The following is a 13,917-nucleotide window of genomic DNA, read 5'->3' as shown; positions in this document are numbered from 1 at the left end:
TAAAAATGATTGATTTTTTTTTCACCATATCAAATTTTCTTTACATTATGATTTGTCAAGATATCCATTTCTGAAAAGTAAGCAACACTTCATACTTCAAGCTATATTTCGTTTGAATCTAATGCTATTATTGTTGAGGAAAATTAATGTACGATTCTCTTCTACTCCGGACCGTGGCTTGAGATGATGGGGCAACTAGCACATCGGCATGTCCAGTACCTAGTTCGTACGAATCCAAAAGAAGTTATATGGTTTCCGATACCAAAGCTTGAGATATTATATGATTGATTGATTATTTGTTTACTGTTAAACGTCCCTCTCCAGAATATTTCACTGATATGGAGACGACACCATTGCCGGTGAAGGGCTGCAAATTAAGACCTATGCTGGGTACTTACGGCCTTTGAGCAGGGAGGGATTTTTATCATGCCACACCTGCTGTGACACTGGGCCTCGGTTTATACGGTCTCATCCGAGGGACCGCCCCATTTAGTCGCCTTTTACGACAAGCAAGGGGGTACTGAGGACCTATTCTAACCTGGATCCCCACGGGGCGAGACATTATATGAGAATTTAACATTGATTTTGTGCTATTACTAGTATTTTACTGTCACGCAAAGTACGCATCATTTGCAGACCCCTGAAAAGCAGTTTCAGTTGAAGTTACAGTCATACATTTTCCGGCCATGCATTGTAGAATTTGTAAACGACGGGGAAACCTGCGTCAACTCTCCGGAGTCTGCAGTTTCGATGGAATAGCAAATATATAGGGGAAAGATGTTTACTGATTTCACATAGACTATTATACCTATAATAAAATTAGTGTAAATTTTTTTCGACGCTTTTTGAACTTCATTTACGTGTTATAGTAGCTTTGAATGTTTTTATAGATTTCAAGATGCAAAAATTACGTTACAATCGCTTTCATTTACAAACTGAACGGAGTTCCCGGAAAGTTATGGAGGTAAGGCATAATGGCGGATTTAGAGGGTTTGGCAATGCATCCACAGTTATACAAATAAAGAAATGCTAACAAAAATCGTTGCCATATACGAGGGGTTATCAAAAATTCGTGGACTGAGGCTATAAAATTAGTACTATGTAGTCTGTGCTTTCAAAATTTATATGGAACATAAAACAACACAAAATAGAAAAATGTTGAAAATTTTAGCCTGATACGTTCATTATTTGCCAAATTATTATAAAATGAAAACGACATTATATGATCACCCGGCGCTGTTGTCGTTTATTTTCATGACGTCTGATAACGTCATTGTTTTTTCAATATCATCTTCTACCTCATACATTTTTTGATGAGATTCCCTGGAGCTGAGTTAGGACTTAAACCCGCCTTGTTTATATGCCTTTACAATGTTATTAACAGTGGCCTTCAATGAATAAAATATTCCAGATGGATTAATACATTGGGAGAGATCCGCCCTTGATTGTGCCAGCATATTTTGCTTTTGGGAGTTCAATATCTACAACACATGATCAACGTCATTTTTGACGCGATTGACTTTTCACACCTTTACTGCAAATCGACATTAACTGTGTATCCCTTTACTCTCTGAATCTTTTTTGACATTAAAAGACAAGTACTCTGGATGCATATTATTTTTCTGTAGCCAGTTTCAACATATTTTAGGTCTATACTATTTTTTACAGGGGCAAAACTTTATATAATGTTGGAAACGGAAACCCCTCCCCCCTTTTGACGTCATTTTCAAGGCCTCATTTGTTTGGATATTCCGTGTAAAATTTAGGATAAAATTTCAAAGAACTTCCAGAATGAAGTGAAAATTTCATATTTTATAAAATAATTGTGTCCCGACACATACCTGAATGAACGAGGTTTTTGGATGTCAAATAGTCATATTAAATGAGTTTTTCTCAGATACACATAGGTCGAAAAAACGTCGTTTTCGAGGTTGCGCCGCTTGGACATACCATTGCTTACAAAAACATTACTAATTTATTAAAAATAAAATTCATGATTTGTGGTTTATTCTTTGGATAGAGAAGATGATGCTTACTAGATATTTCAAAATTCATTGATGTACCTTGAGCGGTTTTAATTTTATGGCGCTAGTTCACGAACTTTTTGATAACCCCTCGTATATGAATGTATAAAAAAAATGTGTTATATATTTCTGAAATCGTTGTATGTAGACATTGGGCCATAAAACTTATAGACTATAGATGAGCTCACTCTTGATCTCAGTCTCACTTTTCGATAAATACTAGTATTTCCTTAGGTAAAATTAGGATCAAAAGTGCGCCGGAACCAGAAGACATTTATCATCAATGCAGCTTTGCCACTCTCTACCATCGGCTCATACATTTATCTCTGTCGTAGGCTCGCGTATATTACAGTGATAACCACGAGAAATAGTGCGTTTGTAATAATTCATTAAAATTCAATTTATATGTTTATATCTGACTTTTCAGATAGATATTTACTAAATTCATTCAGAACTATTCGTAAATTAATTTGAAACAATTCTGCAAATATTCATTTTTATACCTTATGTCAAAAGTCTTAACGTTAACCCTTTGCAGAGGTGTGTAGAAGGATATGGAAATAACGAACAGTATTCAATCTCAACGTCCATTAAACAAATTTACAAAATAAGAGCAGAGCAAACACGGACCTCCGAAACATCAGAGGTGGGATCAGGTGCCATGGAGGAGTGAGCATCCCCTGCCGACCGGTCACACCCGCCGTGTGCTCGTTGTCATAATCAGGGAATAACGGAAAAAATCCGTGGTCAATTCAGTGTTTAAATAATGGACTAACAATTGGTCTGAAAAACGTCAGTCAGCATTTCATTCAATGATAAATTGTATTTGCTGATAAGGTCATTGTATTGACCATAGAATTTACGAAATGATGACTTTAAACGAGACTGTTGATATTCTTGTTTCATCAACTTGCTTGTCAATAATTTACCTCGTTTAAGAAATTGTTCATACGTAGAGCATGCTCTTGCGTATCTAATCAACTGAGATATAAATACTCCGTATGCAGGTGATGAAGGTATATTGCTGCATAAGTAAGGGAAGTTGACGATAGAAAAGTTAAAGTCATCACGTTTATCATATAGCTTGGTTGTTAGATTACCATTAGTGTCTTTTTCAAGTAAAATATCCAAGTATGAAGCAGAAGTGTCGGACTCTGTGGTATCTTTTATCTCAAGCTCACCAGGATATATCGTGTCGACGTAGGAATGGAAATTGTCATTATTAATTGACAATACGTCGTCGATATATCTAAATGTCGAGTTGAAGGCCACAGCAAGTGTTTTCTTCTTTTCACGCAAAAGATTTTGCATAAATTCTGCTTCATATGAATATAAAAATAAGTCTGCTAATAACGGAGCGCAATTTGTACCCATGGGAATTCCAATAGATTGTTGGAATACCTGGTCTCCAAAAACCACATAGATATTTTCAATCAGAAACTCAAGTATCTTCTTGATGTCAACTTCAGAGTACTTATGTGTGCAATCAGAATCTGTTCTAACGAAATAATTTTTTAAATGACTAATGACGAGGTAAGTAAACTTACGAGTGAGAGAGGAACGAACAACAACTCTGCATAGGAGATTGGCAGCTTTGCATCTTATACAATAAAAAAAACCTAGCCTCTCTTTAATATTTTTTTTAGCCAAAAGCAGGCCTTTTTGACAAATTAAGGAAAGATATAAATACTGCATTTTAAAATTTGACTTTTCAAATAAAAGATTAGGGGATTCGTGATTTAAGGTTTTAAATACTGGTACATTGTATTTACTATCAAATGGAAATACTTAACATATATACATGTAAGGAATACTCAAAAATATATGTTATTTGATGTTGACCAGTTAAATAGCATTTTTATAAATGTCTCAAGCTTGTAAAATTATTCGTTATTATCATTCCAAAGTATCAACTGATAGGCTTTGTTACATCCTCTTCAAAGTTCATTTTCAAATTTATTATAGATCTAATTACGAGGGTTGTCCCGTAAAATCGTGGACAAAGCATTTTTCTCGAAAAGTAATGGGCACACTTAGCTGAAAATTTTAGTAATTGTTTATTTGTCATATTTAAGTACATGATAAAATTTGCAAGGGGTATTATCCAACGGCGCACGGTCAAAACCAAGGTTTTATTAAAGAATACACAACTTTTAATTTAAAATAAAAGTTTTAAATAAACAAGATTTGGATTAAAATTATCCTAATTCAATTCTACAATCAATTTTGTAGTCTCTGTAAAAATTTTAAGGCATTTGGTTAATTTTTAGCAGTTTCTCCAGCATTCGAAATTAAAAGTTGTAAACACAACACACGAAAAATGGCGACGTTTTATGACGTTACGGCGCACCGGAGAACAGTTCAGTTTTAATTCGATGTTGTAATGACACCTTTAGAGACTTGAAATGAACATAGAAGAAAAAGATTATAAAAATATCACCATATCTTAAGTATACAAATGAAATAGGAGATTTATTAGCGGATCCTTTTTGATCGAGTCCCTGGGGAGTACAAAACATACGGACAAACTCCTAATGTGACAGCAAAAGACGCTGTCACTGTAGACCGCCGATATGAGATTTTCTATTAGTTGAATAATGCTAAGAATATTGTCCGTAACATACAAATAAATTTTCAGAAGATCGCATAAGAGTGCCAGTTGGTTCTTCGAATGTTTATGGAGACTAAAGAATGTTTATCAATGAAAGTCCTAAATTTAAGTCGCACTCATCCAACTTCATTTTCAGCAAAGATAAAACGTTACGCTATTTTAGACACTTTGACGTTATAATCCATGCGCCGTAAGGTGATACAATACTTGGCATAAAACTTCATTTTGTTTATGCATATATTTATCTGAAATTTGCTGTGTATATTACTAAAATATGTACTAAATAAAAGTGAAAAATTCAGAACGCAGTGATGTTTATTTTTCACACTAGACAACTTGTCCACGATTTTACGGGACAACCCTCGTATTATTCTCTTTATGAATTCTTTAAATTATGAATAAAAGAAACCACGTAATAATAACTTTATTACAAGTATGAAATTATTATGCAAACTAAATCAAAAGCTCTAAAAGATACACGTATGTCTGTATTTACAGCATGATTCAATCATTTTAAAAATAATAATGATCTAACTTTGATATGAAATCGATCATATGCATAATCCTTACTTCTAGAGGAGTTCCGAACGAGTATTCGATGAAATGGAAAAACACTGTACGTACAAGTTTTCACCTTTTTCAACGGTAATAACACCAAAGCTGCGAGGGTTGATCCAAAAGTAATGTCAAAACTTTGATAAAATAGCTATAAATCGGCGAAAAGCAACAATATTATACATGATAGTAAGCTTTATTTATTTCAAATCAGAGAACGATTAAAGACTTTTGGCCCCTCTTGGCCCTTAATTTTAGTGCCCAGCCCCTTTTTCTTGATCTAATCTTAAAGCTCTTATGATTTTGAACACTTTTTGTTCAATAACTATTCAGAGATTCTGTCTGGTTTTCGAGTTATATGCATAAGAAATATTTAGTGGCCAGCCCCTCAACTATTTAATTGGGACGTTTAGCAAAAAATAAAAGGTTGCATACTGAGTATTGTTCAGAACATCATTTTAAAATCTTTTGTTCAATATTACTTACCAAAATATTTCTCACTTTCGCGATATAAAGCGTCAAAGATTTAGCATTCTGGTCCCTTGTGGCCCCTAATTATGTACCATTCGACATAAAAATCATAATATATAGTTGTAATTGGTTGAGATAACATCTTTGATTCAGTGATATGTTACAAAATATTGACTGCTAAAGAGTTATCGATTAAAGATGTTTTGCCCCTCTTAGTCCCTAATTTGAGTGCCCAGCCTCTTTTTCTTGATTTCTTCTGAAAGCTCTTACAATTTTGAACACTTTTTGTTCAACAACCATTCAGAGATTGTTTTTTCGTTTTCGAGTAAATAGCAAAAGAAATATTTAGGGGTCAACCCTCTCACTCCCAAACGGGGACGTTTAGCGAAAAATCAAAGGTTGCATATTGTTTAGAACATTATTTTGAACATATTTTGTTCAACATTACTTATCAAAATATTTCTAACTTTCGAGATATAAAGCGTCAAAGATTAAGCATTCTGGCCCCTTGTGGCCCCTAATTACAGTACCCGCATCGTTATTCTTTACAGGATACACGATACGATAGGATACACGCACGATACGATAGGATACCCGCACGATACGATAGGATACACACACGATAGGACAGGATACATGCACGATAGGATAAACGCAAAACACGATAAACGCAAAACACAATACACGCAAAACACGATACACGCAAAACACGATAAACCTGATTAACAATCTTCACGATAGGATAAACGCAAAACCTGATAGGATTGTTTCAAAATGCGGTAAGTGTTCTGACAAGACGAAAACATTATTTTTTTAGTTACTGCAATATTCTAATTTAAATACTTTTAAGGCTTCAAATCTAAACTATAAAGTGCATTTAATTATTATAAAAAGAACTGGAAATCTCTGTGGTAATTTTACAAAAGTTGTTTATTTATGTAAAAAAAAATTGGCAGTGATTAAATGGATTATCATGAAATGGAGTCTGTATTTTTTTTTTTAAAATTTCCTCTCAAGGGTGTGAATTTTGAAACTCTATAAATAGACTTATTATTCATGAAAAAATATACATTTTAATTTTCTATCTAATAAATTTATCTACAAGTACCAAGTTATTTCATGGGAAAAATTTACGCAATAAACTGAATATTTGTATTCAATGTCTAAAGCTTACAATCTGCAATGTATCCAAAAATCGCAATTAAATATCAATATCTTAGAAAAATACAAGTAAAAAACCGGCCGAAAGAAAGGTTCAAAGAAAACAGTTTTAATAAACTTAATATATTTAACATGATAAATCTACCAAGAACTAAACAGTTCAAGAAAATTAATTTCCTGAATTGAAATCTAAATAATTGTTTATATATTAGCGCTCTGCATTAATACATGTAAACTGTGTCATGAGAATATGAATCTGCTACAACTGCACTTGTGACATGGCCCGGCGAGTTTTCCTTTGAAGTCAAGCATACTATAACTGCGATACAGAACACTTTTTGTGGGCGTTTCTTATGCAAATAAACAGAAACTGTACTGTATCTGCAAAATATCAACGATACAGTACGGTTTATTTTTAGCAATGAGGGAAAGCTGAGTCTGTGTACAGACACAAGAATCGTTCAATTCACACGAAAGCACTGTTAGTATTTACTCAAAATTTTAGGTAAATTAAGATAAAAAATTTACAACGTAAAGTTATTAGTGTCGAATTCAAAAAATTAAGAAAGGAGTAGTGGGACAGTTCACAAATGATTACTATGCCCCCCCCCCCCGAAAAAAATAAGTTGAAATTCGTATATTATACTCGGGGGGGGGGGGGGTAGATTTATAACCAACCAAAACACTATGAGTTGCTATCGTTTCTTGTTGATAAAAATAAAAAAGCGAATGTATACAAGTTTAGCAAAAATCATTTACGAAAGCGAAAAAGAAAAAAAAAACCTCGCAGGAGGGTTGAGTGGTAGGCACCAGTGAGTGCTGGGATCCTCTGCGGTTACTCTACATTTTATTATAAACATGAAGGTAAAATACTCCTCCCTTCCCCATCCCCTCCCCCGCTTTCATTTCATCTGTTTATTTCATTTTTTTTATATTACGACAGGTGTAGGACATTGTCGGACATATCTCTTGGAATACGTTTTCACCAAAGTATTTTTGTTTCAAAAACATTCCCACATGAATCCTATATATAAAATGTTTTGCATTTAATCGTAGCTTAAATTTAAAAAAAAAGAAGTCGGCAACAGCTGAATAAAGAAAAGAACCTACGCAATCAAATCTAATTTTTTTTAGAAAACCAATTATATTATGCATTACTAAATAATTATTTAAAAATAATAAATACCTGCACGTCCACCTCTCTCGGCATTTCAGTTGCGAATGCTCAAAATGGGATACTAAATCAACTTTCTGCTATAATCATCTGATTGGTTGAGAGATATGTACCCAAATATGAATGTAAATTGGTGAGGTCATTAGAAAGGTCATGTCACAAGTCATTTAGAATACTCGTTTCCTACTGTATCAGATACAGGGCGGGGCCCGGCTCGAGCTATCGCTCTCGCCTCAAGCCCCGCCCTGTATCTCTGATACAGTAGGAAACTCGTACTCTAAATATAACATGTTCGTGTACGTTAAGCTCTGACTTATTAACATGTAAACATTTATTTATTAGATACTTAAAACTTCGTATTTATTAACGAACATTGAATGGTAAAATACTTTTTCTTTACAATACAGAACAGAAAAATCAATTAATAAATATTAAAGAAGTGAAATGCGACTTTTCCGACTAAATAATTATGAATCATTGTTATCAAACTCTGTGTGTAGTGTTTTTAATAATAACAAAAATAGGTTTAATTCCGCAAATCAATTATTAAACCTTAAAAATCATTTTAGACTGACCCAGTAATCTTATATGAGGCATATTTGAAGGGTGGAATGTTGAAAGTCCGTAACCAATTTAAAATTAGATAAACAAGATCTAGCCAAATAGCCAAATATAATATTGCATTCATAAATAAAGTTATATATACGTATGGAATAAATCGATTGATACTATAAATTGATTCTGTGTATTTATAAGTCCGGCATTGTAATGGCGGAATCAGACGAATTCTTTTGTTTTATTTTTATAGTAAGATACCGTAAAAAAAAAATAATGCGAGCTAAGGCCAAAATAAAATTATAGTTTGTTTGGAATTGCCTCCCGCCTCATTGAAATACCCCCCTCCTGAAAAAAATTTATTGACCAAAAGTAGGAAGATTTTTTTTTATTTAATCAATTTTTTTGCCTATTACATGTATCACATACAAAACACTGAAATATAGTGTCAGATCCATGTAAAATTAGGTTTTCAATTAAAAAAAAAAAATTTCCCTCCCTCCCTTCTGTGTCTGAAACCCTTCAGGCGGCAATTCCAAACAAACAATTTTTTAAGGATGGCCTAATTTTCATTGTATAGAATGTTAGAACTATTTCATCCGTTTCTACGATCAATAAGATTGTTTCCTAAAAATTTTGTCAGTACTACGTAGAAAACCCGATGATCCGAAAGTGCATGGATCATAAGTGCTATTTTTTTTAAAAGTTTATTAAAAGACTTATTTGCATAAACTTGATGGAAACATTGTAGGATATAAAAAAATTCAGTGAATTGAGTCTAGGGACTTCATTTCATTAAATTTATTTATTTTATTTTTTTTAACATTCAAGCAATGAGATAATTTTTTAATATTTAATATATTTTTAATTAAATCTTTGATAAGTTTGTTCAAACAAGTTAGGAACAAAATCCCGAAAATAAGTAGATGCGTTTCATTAGAACCAGGTAACATTCGAGGTAACTAATTGACCCCAGGTGAGAAATCAGTACAGGTATGTTGACGGTGATCACACACACGGGCCCGAGGTGACAGTTAGGGGAGAAGGGGTTCGGGGTGGGGATGGGGGTGGTTGACCGCATAGGAAGACGTGTGCTAATTAGAGAGCTGCACATTTGTCTGTTAAGGAAAGGTCTTCGATTTATTTTGATTTTTGACATCCCGATGGATTATATTTTCAGTTTTTACCACGCCGAAATGGTAAGCTGTTAAAAAAATCGTGTTTTTCCCTATATACTTTTTTATGCTATCTAATGCCAGATAAAATAAATGAAAAACTTCTATTTTATAGTATTAGCCATGATGTGATAAATTGGGTAGAATATTTTCATGCATTATATTTTATAATTTTGATTTTTTTTTAAATTAATTTAGACATATATCAAGGAATTTATAATTAGCTATAAAAAAATAAAAAAAAAATAAATTTAAATTTTGAATGTATACGGCCAAAATCGTAGCTAAATCATCTGGATCAAGTCTTGTGTGATCCAAGAAAAAGGGGATATCAGTGTGTGTGTGGAGGGGGTATTACTAACCATACATGATTCAATAATGCTGAAAACCCTATCATAATGGTTGATTAATGATTAATGCGACTTGTCATAAGGGGAATTTTCAACGCTACTTATAAACAAATAAGACATCGAAGCGTTTATGATGTTTTTGCATACTTTTAAAGAAATTTGAATATCCTGATGTTTTTTTTATTTTGTAAATTTGAAAAAAAAATGTTCACGTGTACATGTGTATTCTCATAAAGAAAAAGGCGAAACTGAAAATTGTCTAAGCTAATTAGTCTTGGTTAAATTCTAATATATTTTAATGCACGAACACTGTCGTATGCAGTTAATTCATACATATTTGATTTCTGTTCAGATCTTTATTTTCTATTTACAAACTTAGAATGTATACAAATGTACACACACACACCCTCTCACATACCCTCACAAACGAAGTGAATAAAAGAAAGATATATTGTTCATTCAGAATTTTAAGATTTAATCGAGAGCCTAAAATTAGAATTATGGACTTCAAGTAATAAATCATCTTCCATTGACTTTCTTGAGGAATCGTTTTTTTTTTTTTTCGGAAAAATTAGCAAAATAAATGACCAACAATATTTCCAGCAAAGAAAATTAATTTTCAAATTCATCGAAATTTAAACATTTTAAGAATAGCTCACAAAGGGAACAGAAGAGTAAGCAATATCTTATTTTTTCAGTTCACTATTTATTTTTTTTTGCGCTGTATCGAGATTAAAACGTTGAAATCCGATAACGTCAAGTTGACGTCATAACGTCATAGCGTTATTTTCTTAACGAAAACTCCCTATATTTAAAGAGCTCTCTTCGAGAAATTGTTTAAAATAAAAGCAAAAGTTAATGGTCTGCGCCAAACCCCGATTGCTCGCTGTCTTTCGGACGCCAAAGTCCGATGGTCACGCCAAAGTCCGTTGGCTCGTTTCCTATGAGACACGTTGCGCTAAAGTGTGATGGTCTGATACGCCAAAGTCCGATGGTGCAAAGGAATAATCAACGTTTATGACGTCACAATAGTCTTACGTGACGACGCTGTCCTGCATTCAAAATCCATTCATGTAGTATTTGTCACGCATACAATTTTACTGATTTTGCGTATGGATTTCGTCCAACAGAGCTATTATAGGGTCAGTCCTTGTACACCATTCGACTGATAAGGGTTACTTCTTGAACACCAATTTATTTCTTCGATCTCACCCGAGAGATGTTATGGTTAGTCCTCGCACACTATTGGACTGATTTAGTCCTGTACCCATCCAAGATATCTAGCTTGTTTCATAATTTTCGACTGATAAGTGTTAGTCTCGCACCTATATCCAAAAAAATTGGGATTAATCTTTGCATTTAATATACATGTATATTCTGTATTTATTTTGTACAATATAATAGACCCTTGGCATGGCGCGGCATTGCATTTTAAGTATTATGACGTCATAAACGTTAAGTGTTTTAGCACCATCGAACTTTGGCGTGACCATCGGACTTTAGAGTCCCATCGCACTTTGGAGTCCTATATATATATATATATATATATATATATATATATATATATATATATATATATATATATATATATATATATATATATATATATATATATATATATATATATATATATATATATATATATATATATATATATTTATATGTATATATATATTTTATATATTATTAAAATTGTATAGTCAAAAATTCTTGCTTTCGATGCCGGTGTAACGTTGAATATGGACCTGAGTTGAAAATTGACCCGGGGGTCATTTATCAACGTTGAATATTGAACCGGGGTCATTTTTCAACGTGTAATATTGAGACTAAAAGTCGTTGAATTTATACCCGGGGTCATTTTTCAACAGCTTGATAATTTTTTTTTCTTACACCTGATGACGTCAACAAGTTGAAAATTGACCCTGTTGAATATTGACCCCACTTCAAAGTTTGAATATATTTTTTTTTACCTGGGAAGTTGTTTAACAGGATTTATCAGTATCACTTTATTTATATTTCGTTTTCAATTTTTTTCCTTTTCAAGAATAATAGAAATAAACATACAGTATCACCCCGTGTATATATGTACATTTTTATCAGTGCACAGTTTCAGTTATCTTTGCAGGGGCGTAGCAACAGGGGGGGGGGGGGGCAGGGGGCTGCCCCCCCCCCCCACTTTTTTCCCCAACCTTACCTATACGAGAGCATATGTTAACTGAAAACCTGGTTGGCCCCCCAGTTTTAGTGATGTGTCGAAACTGAAGTATTAGAATTGGTACTGAAAGTAGTTGACACTGAAAAAAAGTTAGACTCTGGGCAACTTTCAACTCCCCTCCCCTTTTTTTGCTTGTCAACTTTTTCAGGTAAGTAAAATAAAATTTCTCCGGCTGCCCCCCCCCCCGCCCCACTTTCAAAAATGATGCTACGCCACTGCTTTAAGCATGACAACTTTATTTTTGAAATTACTTTCCAAAATTCATGGCATTCATAAATAACTACAAAACAACGAATAAGTGCGACGGCGTCTGCGTGCCATTTTAACAATGTCGAATTTTTTAAAAATCGTTTGAACGATATAAGAAAACGTTTGAGCAATTTAATAAATCGTTTGTACAATTTGTTTGTTATACGATTTATCAAAATAACTTGTACGTTTTTTTATAAATCGTTTGAACAATTTAGGAAACCGTTTTTACGATTTAAGAAAACGTTTGTACGATTTATCAAAATAGTTTGTACGATTAAATAAATTGTACAAACTATTTAATAAATTTTACAAACTATTCAATAAACAAATTGTACAAAAGATTTAATAAACAAGTTGTACAAACGATTTATTAAATTGTACAAATTAACAATTTACTAAATTGTACAAACAATCTTTAAATCGTACAAACGACTTATTTAATCGTACAAACGACTTATAAAATTGTACAAACAACTTATTTATTTGTACAAACGATTTATTAAATTGTACATTGAAACGATTTATTAAATTGTACATTGAAACGATTCATTAAATTGTACAAACAATTTGTTAAATCGTACAAACCTTTTTTAAAATCGTTCAAACGATTTTTTTTAAATCTACATTGTTAAAATGACACGAATACGCCGTTGTATGTGCCTTTTTGCTGTCATTAATATTTAAAACAATCGATTGCTAGTCGCTAATTTTGTCATTCCTATTCGATAATTTTATCTTTTTTAATCGATGATTATTTGGTTTATATGTAATAAAGTTATTGTTCAAAAGCATACTACCATCATTTCTATTCGAAAAAATACAATTCGTTAAACTTCTCATCTTATAACATTATTTCATCTCTATGATCTCCTATGCGATGTTTTTTAATTCTTTTTCAATAATTGCCATGATTGCTGTTATATACTTAATCATGTGATCAAGTTTGAGCCAATCAGAGAGCTTAGAATTAAAGGTGATACATGTATTACCTTTCCGTGCTAAATAGATGCTATCACCTATTTGAATAAGTGGTATCACCTATTTGAAAAGGTAATATTACCTATTTGAATTTCTTACAACAGTCATTAATGAATGCTCCCTATGATTTATATCATACTACACTGGAACCAAGAAAATTCGGACTACTCAGTTTTCATACATTTCTACGATTTTCTTGTTGTATACATGATACATAAGTGAAGTAAATTAATTTGTAAGCAAAAAAAAAAACTACAGCTGTTCGACGGGAAAAGGTGATATCACCCAATCGAATAAGTGATATCACCTTTTCGAATTGGTGATATCACAAATTCAAATCAAATAGGTGATATCATCTATTGGAACAGGTGAAGTGATATCGCTCATTCAAATAGT

This window comes from Saccostrea cucullata, unplaced genomic scaffold (assembly GCF_032062105.1).
Source record: "Saccostrea cucullata isolate Sc308-1 unplaced genomic scaffold, CSIRO_AGI_Scuc_v1 ctg2915, whole genome shotgun sequence".
Classification (NCBI taxonomy): Eukaryota; Metazoa; Mollusca; class Bivalvia; order Ostreida; family Ostreidae; genus Saccostrea; species Saccostrea cuccullata.
This window is presented reverse-complemented; position numbering follows the sequence as displayed.